This window comes from Mytilus californianus, unplaced genomic scaffold, assembly GCF_021869535.1.
Source record: "Mytilus californianus isolate M0D057914Y unplaced genomic scaffold, xbMytCali1.0.p SCAF_4, whole genome shotgun sequence".
NCBI lineage: Eukaryota > Metazoa > Mollusca > Bivalvia > Mytilida > Mytilidae > Mytilus > Mytilus californianus.
This window is the reverse complement of record NW_026262690.1, coordinates 35,750,274-35,766,235: the sequence shown is the minus strand read 5'-3', so window position 1 is coordinate 35,766,235 and position 15,962 is coordinate 35,750,274. Positions and strand designations below refer to the sequence as shown.

General features: G+C 34.6%; 1 protein-coding gene and 1 long non-coding RNA gene across 2 annotated transcripts in view; both read right to left on the bottom strand.

Moving 5' to 3' along the window:
- LOC127736912 (photoreceptor outer segment membrane glycoprotein 2-like) overlaps positions 1-15,962 on the bottom strand; it is a 101,942-nt gene that overhangs the window by 31,191 nt on the left and 54,789 nt on the right. The gene's annotated exons all lie outside the window — the stretch shown is intronic.
- Positions 6,742-9,081, bottom strand: LOC127698245 (uncharacterized). Its single transcript, XR_007980762.1, has 3 exons — positions 8,880-9,081; positions 8,290-8,377; positions 6,742-6,870 (listed from the first exon to the last, which is right to left on the bottom strand). It is a non-coding gene; the product is annotated as an uncharacterized LOC127698245 (long non-coding RNA).

Genomic DNA, 15,962 nt, shown 5'->3' with positions numbered 1-15,962 from the left:
CTAATATTTCTGTTGATGTTCTTTACGAATTTTTTAAGAGTCTTAATTCTTCAAGTTCTGAAGATGAAAACATACCTATTTCAGAAGAATTGCAAGAATTAAATGAAATTGTTAACAGTAGTATTACTGAGGTAGAAATTTTTACATGTATAAAAAACTGAAAAATGGAAAAGCATGTGGTGATGATTTAATTATAAATGAATATATAAAGTCTACATGTAATATTTTTATGCCTGTTTATTTTAAACTTTTTAATGTTATATTTAGTTCGGGAAATGTACCAGAATCTTGGCTTATTGGAAATATTATACCTTTTTATAAGAATAAAGGAGATCAGTGTGATCCACAAAATTATAGACCTATCACTATTTTAAGCTGCTTTGGTAAACTTTTCATTTCAGTACTCAATCTTAGAGTAAGTTCATTTTTAGAGAATTTCTTATTGCTTAAAGAAAACCAGTTTGGATTTAGAACAAGTTATTCTAATACCGATAGCATTTTTGTACTTTATCTATTAATTGAACTGTTAAAAAATAAAAAGAAAAAACTTTATTGTGCCTTTATTGGTTTTGAAAAGGCCTTTGACACTGTTTGGCATGCAGGACTTTGGTCAAAATTGATTAGATACTCTGTGAATGGTAAAATGTTTAATACTATTACAAATATGTACAGTAACATAAAATGTAGAATTTTTTATAGTAATGAATTTTCAGAATTTTTCCCATGTAATGTTGGTTTTAGGCAAGGGGAAAATTTATCTCCTATACTTTTTTCTTTATATGTAAATGATTTAGAAGATTTTCTAATAGAAAAGAACATAGATGGTTTGAAAACTCTATCAGATGAATTAGAAACTGAACTAGATTGTTATCTTAAACTTTTTGTTATATTATATGCAGACGATACAGTTTTGTTATCAGAGTCGCAAGCTGACTTACAAAAGCAACTGGATACTTGATCTGAATACTTTGAATTGTGGAAACTGAAAGTGTAGGTACAAAAAAGTAAAATTGTAATTTTCTCTAAAGGTAGACTACCTAATAATATTAAGTTTAATTATAACGATATTGTACTAGAAATTGTTAATGAGTTTACTTATCTAGGTGTCTTATTCAGTAGAACAGGAAATTTTTTAAAGGCAAAAAAAGCACAAGTAAATAAAGCAATGTGTGCTATGTACGACGTTATCAAAAAAGGAAGATTGCACAATCTTTCTGTTGAATGTCAAATTGAATTATTTGATAAGATTGTTAAACCTATTTTAATTTATGGGACTGAAGTTTGGGGTTTTGGTAATAATTCGGTTATAGAAAGTGTTCATATGAAATTCTGCTTAAGGTTAAAAATTCTACACCTAATTTTATGATATATGGAGAATTGGGCAGATATCCTTTGGAAATTGATATAAAACTCCTTATAATTAACTACTGGACTAAATTATTGTCTAAAAAACAAGAAAAACTTCCTGCAATACTATACAAGTACTCATTGTATAAATAAAAAAATGATATTACTTGGTTGAAACATGTTAAATCCATTCTTGATGAATCTGGTTTGTCATTTGTGTGGGATACCCACAATATTTTGTAAGCGATACATGGCTATATACTATTACTAAACAAAATCTTGTTGATCAATTTAAACAGAAATGGCACACTAACGTGCAAGAATCGCCAAAAGCTATAAACTATCGTATGTATAAAGACAACTGTGAATTTGAATATTATTTTAAAAATTTAGATGATAGAAATATTGTTACATTATGTAGATTGAGAACAGGAAATAATAGATTTCCTATTGAGACTGGTAGATGGCAAAATGTTGCATGAGAAAAAAAGAAAATGCTTACTTTGTAATTCTGGCGACATCGGAGATGAATTTCATTATATTTTTATGTGTTCTGTATTCAATGATGGTCGTAAACAGTTTTTGAGAAAAAGATATAGAAATCAACCAAATTCATTGAAATTTAATGAACTGATGAATAGTAAAAATCTTTCTGATCTTAACAACTTGTGCAAATCTATAAGACTAATAAATATGCATTTAGGCTCTCCTGGGTAATTCATGTACTTGATATCATTAAGTTTAATATGTATACCGTAATATATAATATGTGCCTCCCTATTGCTTCCGTATGATTTTTGTATGTCTGTACATATACATTATGTAATATTTATTGTGTGTATCTCTATACCAATGTAATTTGGTTTGTTGAGAAATAAAAAAAAATAAAGATGTTTTATGTTCAGTATTTATCGAGATAATTGCATTAGAAGCTTGTGAAACTGAGATTTAAAACTGCCAATCTTTGCTGCATATTGATAAAAAAAAAATGGAAAAAATCATGAACATGCAAAATCTAAAGATCTTTCGGGTCACCAATTTTCGGAGTGTTCCCAAAGTATACTTATTTTTACACACCTAAGTTATCGAGCACACCGGTCTGATCTTGTCACATGTACATTCAGTAGACAAATATTGTCTTTTTGTGAATATAAAAATTTAAAAGTCTGTCTGTGCAGGTAAAGAAATTAAAGATAACTATTTTTATATAAAGTAGGTATCTTTCTACTATTTTTTAAACAATTTTAAGAAAATGTCGTTTTGATTTTTGTACATGTATTTGCGGTCTTCTCGATCTATTCACATTCAATGTTTACATCGAGATAAGGTCCGTTTGAATTTGCTTAGTAACTTAATTTCAAAAGTGCCAATCTTTGCTGCATATCAGTCGATTCCTTTGGAATTTTTTCCCTGACTTTCTCTGATCTAGCTGTATATATATATTCGGATAATTAGCATGTTCCTGAAAGGTATACAGCCAGTAGAAAAAAAATTGAAGTTGGTACTCCAGGAATTTATTCGCATAGCAACATTTTAAACCAATTTTACATCAAGCTTATATAGCCAGCTGTACTCGTCGTTTGCTACTTAAGGAGGGAAATGATAACATTGAATGGAAGTTTTGTTTTTATTTCAACTTATTTCTATTTTATCTATTTACCAGAACGTTTTCCCATGAATCCATAATTGATAGCTTTCTTGCTAAAATGGGACAAACATTGAGAAGATCTTGTCTTCAATATTAACAGGGGAGGTAATATTTTGTCACTAGATTTCCCACTGGGAACACCGTTTAAATCACCAATTATTGTCACGTATCTATTGTCCATCTATTGCCCATTTCAAGTTATACAGTTCACTTCAATTATTACATGTGGGGAAGTTCTCAAGCCTCTTTCCCAACTTATATAGATATAAGAAGATGTGGCATGAGTGCCAATGAGACAACTCTCCATTCAAGTCAAAATTTATAAAAGTAAACCATTATAGGTCAAAGTACGTCTTCAACACGGAGCCTTGGCTCACATCGAACAGCAAGCTATAAAGGGCCCAAACAATTACTAGTTTATTTTGGCACATTCTGGAGGAATGAAAAAAAGTGCACTGCAAAATCCTGTTATTTTTTTTTTATTTTCTAAAACATAGAATATATTTGAATTTTATTTATCTAGGATAGCTATGCCTTAAGAATTGTCCAGATACACAGGTTTGTCTGTACTCAGAGTAAATTTGAGGTGAAAATGCAGCCATTTTAGCCAAAGGGTCCACATGAACCTTAATTTCATTTGAAAACGTTAAAAAATATAGATCATATTCATTGCAAAACGTGGCGTCCTTATGGATAAAAACCCTGTTTCAACTACGAAGAAAGTCCTATAATATAAGACTTCGTAGGTGTGGTTCAGCATTGATAGAAAAAAAACCCGGATAATGCATCAATAGAGCGCCTAATACATTAAAAAATAATTACCGAAATGTATATATGTATATACTGAATATGCGTGTGTTTTGTTCTTATTTCTTTGTTATTTAGATCCATTTAAATAAATAACACGTTTGACTATTGAAAGGTTATCCACATATTTACAAGACACTGTCGTTTACTTATAAAAAAAAAAACGATTTTCAAATAATCAAACTCAAATAAATAAATTTTATTTCTCATTAAAATCGTTCTTGTCCAGTATTACAAGCCTGAACGAATTTCAATGTAAAAATAAATTCTGAAAAATGAATTTGTCCCCGTTTTTCTGTCAGTTTTCTGTCCCGATCAAGACCCCTTTCCACAAACGGGCTAAAATAATGCTAGCGTACATTGAACTCCCGTCATTTATCATATTTTGTTATTTTTTCTTAACAATTTCAAGTAGTTAGATTTGGTTTACATCGAGCTCATGGGAAATTATGAACTTTTTGGTCTTACAGAAAACATGTTATTTCACATTAATGTCGGTTTTTGCAAGACTCAAGAACAGCGAGAAAGACTATTTCGCAGATTGTTGAATGATACTCAGTCAGTTCTTACAACGATTAAGTCCTCATGCACAGATTTTGAATAAAAAAAACCAGAAACTTGCCCATTAGCCAAACCAAAGAAAGAAACCAAGGAAAGCACGTACTCTGCCAAGATATTAGACTTAGCAAAACAAACAAACAAAAAAAAACCACTTGTCTGCCTTTGTATGATTATATTAAATAAAATATGATATTCGTTTATTTAGTTGATGTTGGAGAGGGGAAAAAAATTCACAAAAAAAAAACAAAAAAAAACGAACTTGTAATAGACAAACTATAAAACTATATCAATTGTTATTTCTTTTACTTAAGAACTGCAGAACGTACAATAACAAAATTAATTTAGCTGTCCTCATTACACATAAACTGTATTAAAATACATTGAATGGGACTTTTGATTTTTTTCTCCGTTATCGTAAAATTCACTACACATACAGTAAATTTAATTACAGAAATCAAATCCGAAACAACTTTAAAATATCGCATAATTAAATTTTATTTAAACACTGTTCTAATAACTTTCTTTTTCTTTCTACAGGTATGAATCGCCGTTCTAGATCGGCGCACTCCTACATAGTAGGATGGATAATGCGCTATATACAAATATACACCCGCACCCACTAAAAACTCATATTACACACAAAGGAACGTGCCACTAATCCACCAATTCATGCATATATATATATAACGGTAACGGTAAAAGCGTGCTGCACAAATACTGTGTTGTTATTTACATATCGATTCTTACATTGATACCAGTGGATTATCGGATTTATCCAATCGAGATAGTTAAATTATAAATTTTAAAGTCTGAGCCTTAAATCCGATAATTCACGAGTAACTATGTAAGAATCTGTTTCTCTAATGATTAAAAACTACATTTTCATTTTATGTTAAACCAAAACCCCCTTCGAGTGCCTTCCACGTTACACAAAATTGTCAATTTCATTAACACCTGTTAGCATATTTTGAGCTGATAAAGGTTATGACCCTTAAATTCATCTAATCATCTTCTGAGATCACCGGCAACCACACGTTGATTAAATTTTTTTATACAATGGGTGCAGAAAGGTATAAATTGTCAAAGAATTAGAGAAATATTATATACATCGTACATTACAGGGAAGTTACCATTAAGACGGATGTGATCATCTTCACTGCTCCATGCTTAAAATACTAGTTGCTAATTTATCCTAGGTGTGCGAATATATACATTAGCTTTATAGCAGTCTATAGGAAAGCACTAAATGTTAATGTCTTATATTTTGGACATACTGTTAATATTGGATATCTGCGTTTATCTGCACAATATGTAGATATATTTAAAATTTAGGTACACTAAAGCACTATGCGGTAAATATGCAGGAAAAGAGGATGTTAAAGTACTATGCTGTAAAATTGCCAAATAAACGATACATGTCGGTAAATAGCCAGCCGGATTGTCGTTATTATTTTTTAATAAATAATATGCTTCTACATAAACTGTCACTACACCCTCACCCCTATCCTGCCATCTGCCTCATTCTACTGGTATGCATGTCGTAGCAGAACAGTCGTGTGAGGTTTCCTAGCTCTATGTATTGTTGATGTTTCATATGGAATCCGTAGTTAATGCTTTTGTGAGTACAGTCCATCAGAATTTGTACAAGCATGTTACAGTTAACTAAGTTCTGATAGAGACCATTCTTTAAGTTGTCCAGGTATAATTTTATTTTCTGGAGGTGCCTTTCACGTGTATGCGTATGCCTATTGCATGAGAGTATGAAGTGTTCTCCCAGCAGACATTTCAACGTTGAAACAACGTTGAAAAGACGTTGAAATAACGGTTGGTTTTGAAAGTTGACACAACGTTGAATATCTGACGTTGAAACAACGTTATATTTTCAACATTGTATCAACGTTGATTTTTGATTGAATATAGGTTGAAACTTAACATTGAAACAACGTCACCCTAATATTGCAACAACATTCTTTCATGTTGAAATAAGCAATACGTTGCTTGTTGTTGGTTCATCTGTCACATGTGTTTGTCGTTACAAATTTAGGCGGTTGGTTTTTCTCGTTTGAATTGATTATTGAAGGGTGTATTGTGTCCGTGTCTTCTATTGCGGTCTATACGGTGTGGTGTGTGCTTATTGTTGAAGTCCGTTTAGTGACCTCCACATCAATTGGACTCTGGTGGATATTTGTCTCATTGGAAATCATACCACATCTTCTTATATCTATAATAGTTAGTAACCACACAAGATATTGAAGCCACATGACTCTACAGAGGACATCAGCAAGATTTGAAAAAAAAACAGTACAACAGATGTCAAGTTATGACAAAAGCTAAATTAAATATAGCCAAAAGGTGATCTGGTAAATGAAAACAAATAATATCTTAATGAATTTTTATTATTTTCGTGAAAATGAATTGTAGTCTCTAAACTCCTCCAACCATTTCTGGTGCACAATCCTTCTTTAATTCAGCTTCTGTTATCTTTGTGTAGGCCTCCATTACTCTTCCTGAAAAAACAAACACAAATAATATTTTGTAAACATGACTTAGCAATTACGTAGAACGTCAACGGCAGGGAATAAAATGTTATAAAGGCCAGGTTTGTTTTAAATAATTTACTGGTTTATATAATAGCGGATCCGTTTTTACCATTTTTTTCGCTCCTGTACATGTAAAATGTAGCAATGCCGCCTATCTCGAGCACCACGATCTATTGTTCAAATGCCACCTATTTCGGCCACCACGATCTATTGTAACAATGCCACCCATCTCAAGCACCAGGATCTATTGTAACAATGCCACCCATCTCGAGCACAAGGATCTATTGTAACAATGTCACCCATCTCGAGCACCAGGATCTATTGTTAAAATGCCACCTATCTCGAGCACCAGGATCTATTGTACAAATGCCACCCATCTCGAGCACCATGATCTATTGTAACAATGCCACCCATCTCGAGCACCAGGATCTATTGTAACAATGCCACCCATCTCGAGCACCAGGATTTATTGTTAAAATGCCACCCATCTCAAGCACCAGGATATATTGTAACAATGCCACTCATCTCGAGCACCAGGATCTATTGTAACAATGCCACCCATCTCGAGCACCAGGATCTATTGTAACAATGCCACCCATCTCGAGCACCAGGATCTATTTTAACATTGCCACCCATCTCGAGCACCAGGATCTACTGTTAACATGCCACCTATTTCGAGCACCAGGATCTATTGTAACAATGCCACCCATCCCGAGCACCAAGATCTATTGTAACAATGTCACCCATCTCGAGCACCAGGATCTATTGTTAAAATGCCACCTATCTCGAGCATCAGGATCTATTGTACAAATGCCACCCATCTCGAGCACCAGAATCTATTGTAACAATGCCACCCATCTCGAGCACCAGGATCTATTGTTAAAATGCCACCCATCTCAAGCACCAGGATCTATTGTAACAATGCCACCCATCTCGAGCACCAGGATCTATTGTAACAATGCCACTCATCTCGAGCACCAGGATCTATTGTAACAATGCCACCCATCTCGAGCACCAGGATCTACTGTTAAAATGCCACCTATTTCGAGCACCAGGATCTATTGTAACAATGCCACTCATCTTGAATACCAAGATCTATTGTAACAATGCCACCCATCTCGAACACCAGGATCTATTGTAACAATACCACCTGTCTTATTGATTGCAGAGGTTATGTTTTAAATTTGATATGCATTAAAAAATATTAATCCAAATCAAATCAAATCAAATGTCTTTACTAGTATTCCTAATTAAAGGGCCCACATCTGCATATAGAGCATATAAATCAATTCAAATCACAAAGTTCACACAAACAACACAGGCAATCCAACATACATACTGATTATTGATAATCAAAAATGTTAAACATTTTAAAAAAATACATACCTTGACAGCTATTACTTTTATCCTTAAATCTTTCTTTCCTAAGTTACTGATCTGTCCATTTCCTAAGTTACTGTTCTGTCTCTAATACCTGTGCAAAAAATAAGAATAACATCGATCATCATCCCCAAGCAATATTTTAAATTTGTAAAATTCGATTGCAGAGTAAAAAGAAATTATTAAAAATTTCAGAGCATAGTTGACAATAATTAAAATAGTGTGATTATGGATGACGGGTTAAAATTTTAGATAAAAAAAGGGGGAGATGATAATCTTACTTCGCAAAAGTTCCTTTTCTTTAACAAATCAGCAGTAAATAACTTAAATGAGCTGTATGTAGGCTGAGTATGGTGTTTCCAGATTGTAGTACATATTTATATAGAAGTGCAGTCATAAATTTGAACGTACAACAAAAAAACGATGTACACACTGAAGTCAGTAATGTTATCTTTACAACATACACTAATCACTATGGCGAGATTTTCAAAATATACACAAACGTTTGTGCATTTATAATCTCCCAATGTTAACATCACACAAGCATTAAAAGACAGTTAGTACAGCAACGGATAATAATTTAAAGAAACACTTACATTTCTATGAATTCTTCTTTGCTGAAAACGGTCCTAAATATTGTCCAGGAAAATTATACAATTTCCGCGTTTGAAAAAGGCGGTCACACACGTGTGGTCATACATTAATCAGCATCATGTCACGTGATAATTTTATCACTAGATTATTGGGAGTGCTAATCCTCGTGTATCAGTTGTGTAGATGCCGCACTTTCACATGCTGTGTCTTATGATCTCTTATCTTTGGTTAAAATATTTCCGGATAATAACAAATAAGTTAGTAGTATATTTCGATGAATGATAATTTAAATTTGTACACTTTTATGATTTTGATAAACGTCCCGGATTTGGAATATTCCTAATTTTAGTAGATATTGTACAAAAAAAAATGAAAGGAAACATTGATTACAATTTTTCATAGCAAAATCCGCTTATTTATGAACTTTTGTTGACACAATAACAAAGGATGTACAACTATAATGATTCACCTTTAACGCTGATGGTGAATAATTTTATACACTGATGCATACAATTTTTTTTTCTGGACGAACCTCCATCGTCGACATGTCAACCAACATTTAACGTTGAAACAACATATTTATTTCAACCTAACTTCAACATTGAAAATTCAACTAAAATTCAACGTTGAACCAACATACTTTCTGCAACATAACTTCGACGTTGCGTGCCGGGTGGGCTAGGTCTTCACTTGCTGTATTACACAATGTACATACTGCGGATTTATTCTTATTGTGTTTAGACCTAACTGTCTGTAGCATATACGTTTGTGTTACTAGCCTGCTCTTTATTTCTCTTGTTTTCACATTTGTAGGGTTGTTTCCTGTACACTGCCAGATATTATGCGGCATAAATGATGGGTTTTCCTGTATTTGAAGATATGCCAATGTCTTTTTATTGGATTGGTCTTCAAGGCATATTTCATGCCAGTATTTATTTTGATGATATCTAACTATCCTTTTCCATTTTTCCTTTGATTTTGGGTGTTTCATAAGATTCTCAACCGGTTCCATCCTGTACTTTGTCAGAGCTTCCTCTACTCTATTTATAAATATGTTGCTTTTTTCATTTTTCGTTGCAACTTGACGTTCCAGGATTTGAAATTCTAATGAGTTATTGTTTCTTATTATGTTCATCAACAAGGATAGCATATTACTGTCTATCACCATACGGATTGGTACTGCTCCAATTAATGTGTCGACTGCTGTGTTGGCTACCTGATTGGGAAGGCCCTGTAACTGCTTTAAGATTTTCCGTTGCATTGTTTCCATTTAGTCCATTTCTTTTTTCTTAATTGGCATGACCTCCAACCCATATGTCAATTTTGGAACAGAATATACCTTCCACAGATTGTGGGATACAAGAGGAGAGAAACCTTTCCTTATATGGAGACCAGCTCCTAATATACCATAAATAGTGGCCCTTCCTACTTTCAGTTTTTCATCAATATCAATTGTATTCTTTTCATTTCTGGTTATACCTAGGTGTTTCGCAGTTTCACTCCTACCTATCTGAGAGTTGCCAATGTTTACTACTCTGTCCTGTTTGGTATTATAGCATACAAGATCCGATTTCTGTGGGTTGATTTTGACCAGGTCCCTCTGTGTATGGTGGTATACAATGTCCATAATGCCTTGTAGTTCACATTCAGAGTTTGCTAGTACTAAAATGTCATCTGCACATGTAGGTGTAGCAATGCCTATTGTCCCCATATGGCATCCTAATCCACTTTCTGTAACACTATCTAGAATGGCATTATTATAGCATTTGTATAGGGAGGTCGAGAGTTTTGCTCCTTGCTGAATTCCTTGGTTGACAGATATTTTGTCAGAAACAAGATCGTCCCATTTAATTCTAATGCTCATTTTTCTATACATATTACGGAGTAGGATCCACATGTCACCGTCAATGCCATAGTGGTAGACCTTGTTGAATAGAATCTCATGTTCCAATTTGTCAAAAGCCTTTTCTGCATCTAAGGTTAGTAATAGGACTTCCTGGTCGTCTTCACTAGATTGTATTATAACTTCTGATGCCAGGAATGCGGCAAATATCATGGGTATTGCTTCCGTAAATCCTCGTTGTAGCTGGTTTTGGATTTGGTGGATCTTTATATCTATTCTTGATTTGAGTACACTCTGAAGGATTTTAGTGAAGATTTTGGTCACTGTTATTCCTCTATAGTTTGCCGGGTTTTGACGGTCCTTATTTTTCTTCAATACTGGTGTCATTATTCCTCCTTTCAGCATCTGTGGGATATCAAGTTGTTCTATTACTGTATTGAGGATATGCAATATGAGCGGTAGAAGCTCAGTCTCAGCGTTTTTGTAGTGTTCGGCTGAGATTCCATCGATATCTGAGGATTTCCCGTTTTTAAGTCTTTTTACAGCATCATGTATTTCCTCCTCTCTTATTGGTTCAATTTTAGCTTTCCCCTTTTCTATCTTTTCGATTATTGTATTTTGCAGAGATGAGAGCTCATATTTTTCGTAATCAAAATCCTGCTTATAGTCTGGATTTGATAGCTCGTAGAAATAATCTGTCCACATATGAAGAATGTCCTCGTTTGTTTCAGCCGTCTGATTATCTCTTCGTAGCGTCTTTGTAAATCGGTTTCCATCTGACCTTTGCGTTCTCAGTAACTTGTGGAAGAGTTTATTGTCTGAGGAAGATGATGTCATTATCTGGTTTGTCAATTTTTCTCTTTGAGAGGCATATGCTTGTCTGTGAGCCTTTCGTAATAACCTTTTGGCTGCTGTTAGCTGTGATTTTAGAGGATTATTTTTGTCTTTTGGTGCTCCTCCATTTTTCCATAAGGCATGTTTTTCCTTAGTATTCTTTGATGCTTCTGATATATTTTTATTCCAAAGGGATTTCCCAGTGCTTTTTTTTCTTATTGATTTGTTGTAGTTCGGTATAGCCTCATTGCATGCATTATGCATTACCTTTTCTATAGATGTGATGTCCTCCTCTATATTTTTGTTACTAGCTTGAAGTATTTTTTCCACTCCATCAGATATGGTCAGTTGATATTTTTGTAGATTGCATTTTTCCCATTTTGTTCTTACAATGACTGATTTTGGTTTGTTGGGTTTCCTAATTAGTTTTCTCTTGATTGTAGCTATGACAGGTACATGGTCGGATGTGTTTTCTGCTTCCATATCTAAGATCTGTACATATTGTGTTAGGTCTTTACTTGCTGAGAAAAAATAATCAATTTGTCCAGAAGATTTTCCTTTATGATGGAAAAAGGTTTCTTTCTCTGGGTATTCTTGGTTTAGTTCCAGTGAGTTTTCTGCCAAAAATTTCTTTAATAAAGGATCATGAGATGTTTTTGGTCGATGTATAGACCCGTTCAAGTCTCCACATAGCAGAATATCATGAGTGTTCCTGTATTTTTTTTATTATTTCTGTCATTTGTGCAAGAGTATCTTTGTACTCATTATCCATATCTTTGTTGTCAGAAGGCATGTATACATTAATGAGACATAATGGTGTGTTGTCAGTTTCCATTTGTATAACCTGGATTCTATTGCTCCCATCAACCATTGCTGATATTTTGTCATCCATTTCTTTTTTCTATAGTATGGCTACCCCGCCATAGCCTCTACGGGCAATCATACTCAGCTCTGGATTTTCGTCATCTATGCTTTTGGCTGTTACAATCATATTTGTGTCAATATCGTGTAAAAGGTGCTGTTCTGGTTTAAAAAGCCAGTGCTCTTGTAGGCAGCACAAATCTAACTTCTTGAGGAGTTGCTTTAAGTATGTCATGTTCCCTTTTACACTTTGCACATTGAAAGTTCCTATAGTGACTTGCGTCGCTTCTTTCCGTTTCCCGGGCCTATCTCTAAAAAATGGTTCTTTTTCTCCTTTGATGGCCTCATGTTTGGTATACTTGGTTTTGGCAATCTAATCTCTGTATTTTGGCCGTTGCTTCCATTGCCAGCTGATCTTTGTGTTTGCAAGTTTTCATTAATCTCCCTGCGACTAGGGCATTTTTTGTAGTAGTTTTCTAGTACATCTTTGCCATTTATGTTGTTAACATGATTTTGTTCCGTTCTTATAAGGGGAGGTGCTCCATGGTATCTTGTTGGCGCATTCATGTACATTTGAGCTCCTTGAGCTCTTCTCACAGCATCTTGGTCTTCTATACATGTTCTGTTTTGTATATATTTGGTAGGTTCACTATTATTCTTCAGGATGTATCTTTCATTGCTGGTTCTTTGTGTTCCTAAGCTCTCACATTGGTGTTCTATTTGCTGATTGTTTTGGCAAGCAGAGGTTTTATTTTGTTCATTATTAATACAGTCTCTGATTGATGGGCTTTGATCCTGCACAATATTAGTAGGATGTATGTTTGCTATATGTCTGGATGTACTATAGCCTTCATCATGAAGCTTAACATTTGTGTCTTCCTTGTTGATTTTCTTTTCTAATCTATCAGTAATGGTTTGCTGCATCTCTAACAGTGACACTTTGTTTTTTAATTCCATCATTTCCATTTGATGTCCTATTTTGATGTCTCTTATCTCAAGTTCATACTTAAATTTCTCGAGCATGCCTTCAAGTTTTTCCTCAATGTAAGATTCCTTATTTGCATGTTGTTTTCGGCATAAGCATTGTTCTTGTTCATTATTGGTCAAAGTTGTGTTCTTGATTTCCAGTTGTGATCTGAGTAAATTGATGGTGTTTTTGTAATCTCTATTTACATCTTCTAGCATAGCTATTCTTGCTTTACATTGTACAAGTTGTCCCTCAAGTTGTCTTTCTTGGCTAGATACATCTTTTGTTTTATTAGGCCTTTTTGGTTTTTGTTTTATTGGTATCTTCAGGATGGTGTCTTCTTCAGAGACAATAGCTGCTGTTTCCCCTGTACATGCCGCTCTATTTTTTGCTGCTGTGTGGTTGACTGTTATTTCAACCCTGTTGTTTTCTTGACTGTTGGACATAGTTTGGTCCATTTGTGTACATGTAAAGCATATATAGTCATTATTCATGTCCTCTACAATTGCTACTCTATCTTTTTCACAGTGAGCATGCATGGTTTGTTCACATCGGCAGCAAAAGTATGTTGGGGTGAAAAGTCCATTCACAGATTTTGCACAAATGCTACATAGTATCATCAGCAAGTTGTTCAAACTATTATCAGTATTAGTCATATTTAGCTCTATGGATTTATCCAGCGAGGCGTCCCCACTAGATTGTTGTTGTCCTGGCAGCAGGGCGTCCCTACTAGCAGGATTCTGACTAGATTGTAGTATTTTTTCCAGCGAGGCGTCCCCACTAGAACTCTGATGTAATATTCCTCTTTCATATGTTTTGATAGCCAGCCAGGCGTCCCTACTAGCTTTATCCAACGTCCCTACTAGCTTTATCCAACAAGGCGTCCTTACTAGATTGTTGTGATCCTGCCAGCGAGGCGTCCCCACTAGTAGAATTATGTCTAAGTTGTGATGTTTTAACCAACGAGGCGTCCCCATTAGATTGATTTGCACTAAGGCTCTGGCTACTAGCTTTATCCAGCAAGGCGTCCATACTAGATTGTTGAGATCCTGCCAGCGAGGCGTCCCCACTAGCAGGTTTCTTTCTAAGTTGTGATGTTATTACCAGCGAGGCGTCCCCACTAGATTGTTGAAATCCTGCCAGCAAGGCGTCCCCACTAGCAGGTTTCTGTCTAAGTTGTGAAATTTTTACCAGCGAGGCGTCCCCACTAGATTGTTGAAGTCCTGCCAGCGAGGCGTCCCCACTAGCAGGTTTCTGTTTAAGTTGTGATGTTTTTACCAGCGAGGCGTCCCCACTAGCCTTCAGATCATAGTCCTGTGTATGAGTTACCAGCGAGGCCTCCCCACTAGTTTGCATACTCTCTATACATTGCTTAATTTGTTGTTCAAGAAATTTATTTAGTTTGTGGCAATTCCCTTTTCTATCCATACTAGCTGCTATATCCTGCAAGTGCGGTTGGAATTCCTGCCTACCTCGGCCATTAACTTCTATCCGGGATGTTGTGTGGAAGAGATTTATGCGATACTGCTGTTTATTGCTGTTTAAATTTATTACAGAGTATGAGGTTCTGGTGCAAAGCCCATGTTTATCTTGTTGATCTTTAGCCTGTATCTTGTAAATGTTATGGTTAGCAAAATATTCTGTCATGGCCAATTTAAGGAGCTCATATGCTGCTAATGATAGTTCAAGTATGTAATTTTCATGTTTATACATAAGTAGAATATCAGCTTGTCTGTTGCATTGTTCAAGCTTTTTGTCCATGGCCTTCCTTTTATTAAGACTAAAATTTTCATACTTTGATGGTGTAAATATTGATGGTTTGTCTTTATTTCTTGCAGATGTTCGTGTTGCTAGTTCCATATTTATTTATCAAATTTTTATTTTTATTTTATTTTTCTACTTTTAGTTGAGCTGAAATATATTATTGACTTTGTTAGTACCAGGTGCCAGTATATATATATATGTATTGATTTTATTGTTACTAGGTGACAGGTCCAGCTTTATTTTGCCTTTTTTGATTTTTTTTGGATTTATTCTGTTTTCTCTTTTTAGGTGGTAGTTGTGAAAAGCAGTCTTGCAGAGCTTTAGTAGCTATTCTTCTGAGCCAGAGCCTTGCGAGTATTTTTTTGGGATGAACACCGTCGTCTTCAAGTAGTGAAAGATTGGTATATGTGGTGGTTTTACCTTTAGGGTTATGGCCTTTTGACCCTCTCCAGAGATCTTGCATAAATTTTGGAGACCTGTTTTCACTACCGTTTAGACGACGTATTTCAAGGTTGAGTTCATCTAATTGATACTCAAGGTGCGTGTCTTGCTCTTGATAGTCCTGGTATTCAATATGCCCTTTTTGTAGTTCCAATGTTGTATTGAAATTGAAGGCATCTCCAGAAAAACAATATCCGATCGTATGATTCTAGAAGTAATAGCTTCTTTCAGCTGTTGAAATTTACGGATAATGTAGTGGATGTTCCTGTTGCTATCAGAGTCTAGGGATATAAGTCTTGTGCTCCTGTCTAAATTTGTTATGTCACAAGTTCCCAGCCAGATGTAAAAAGTGTAGGTCTCGTTAGCATGAAATGT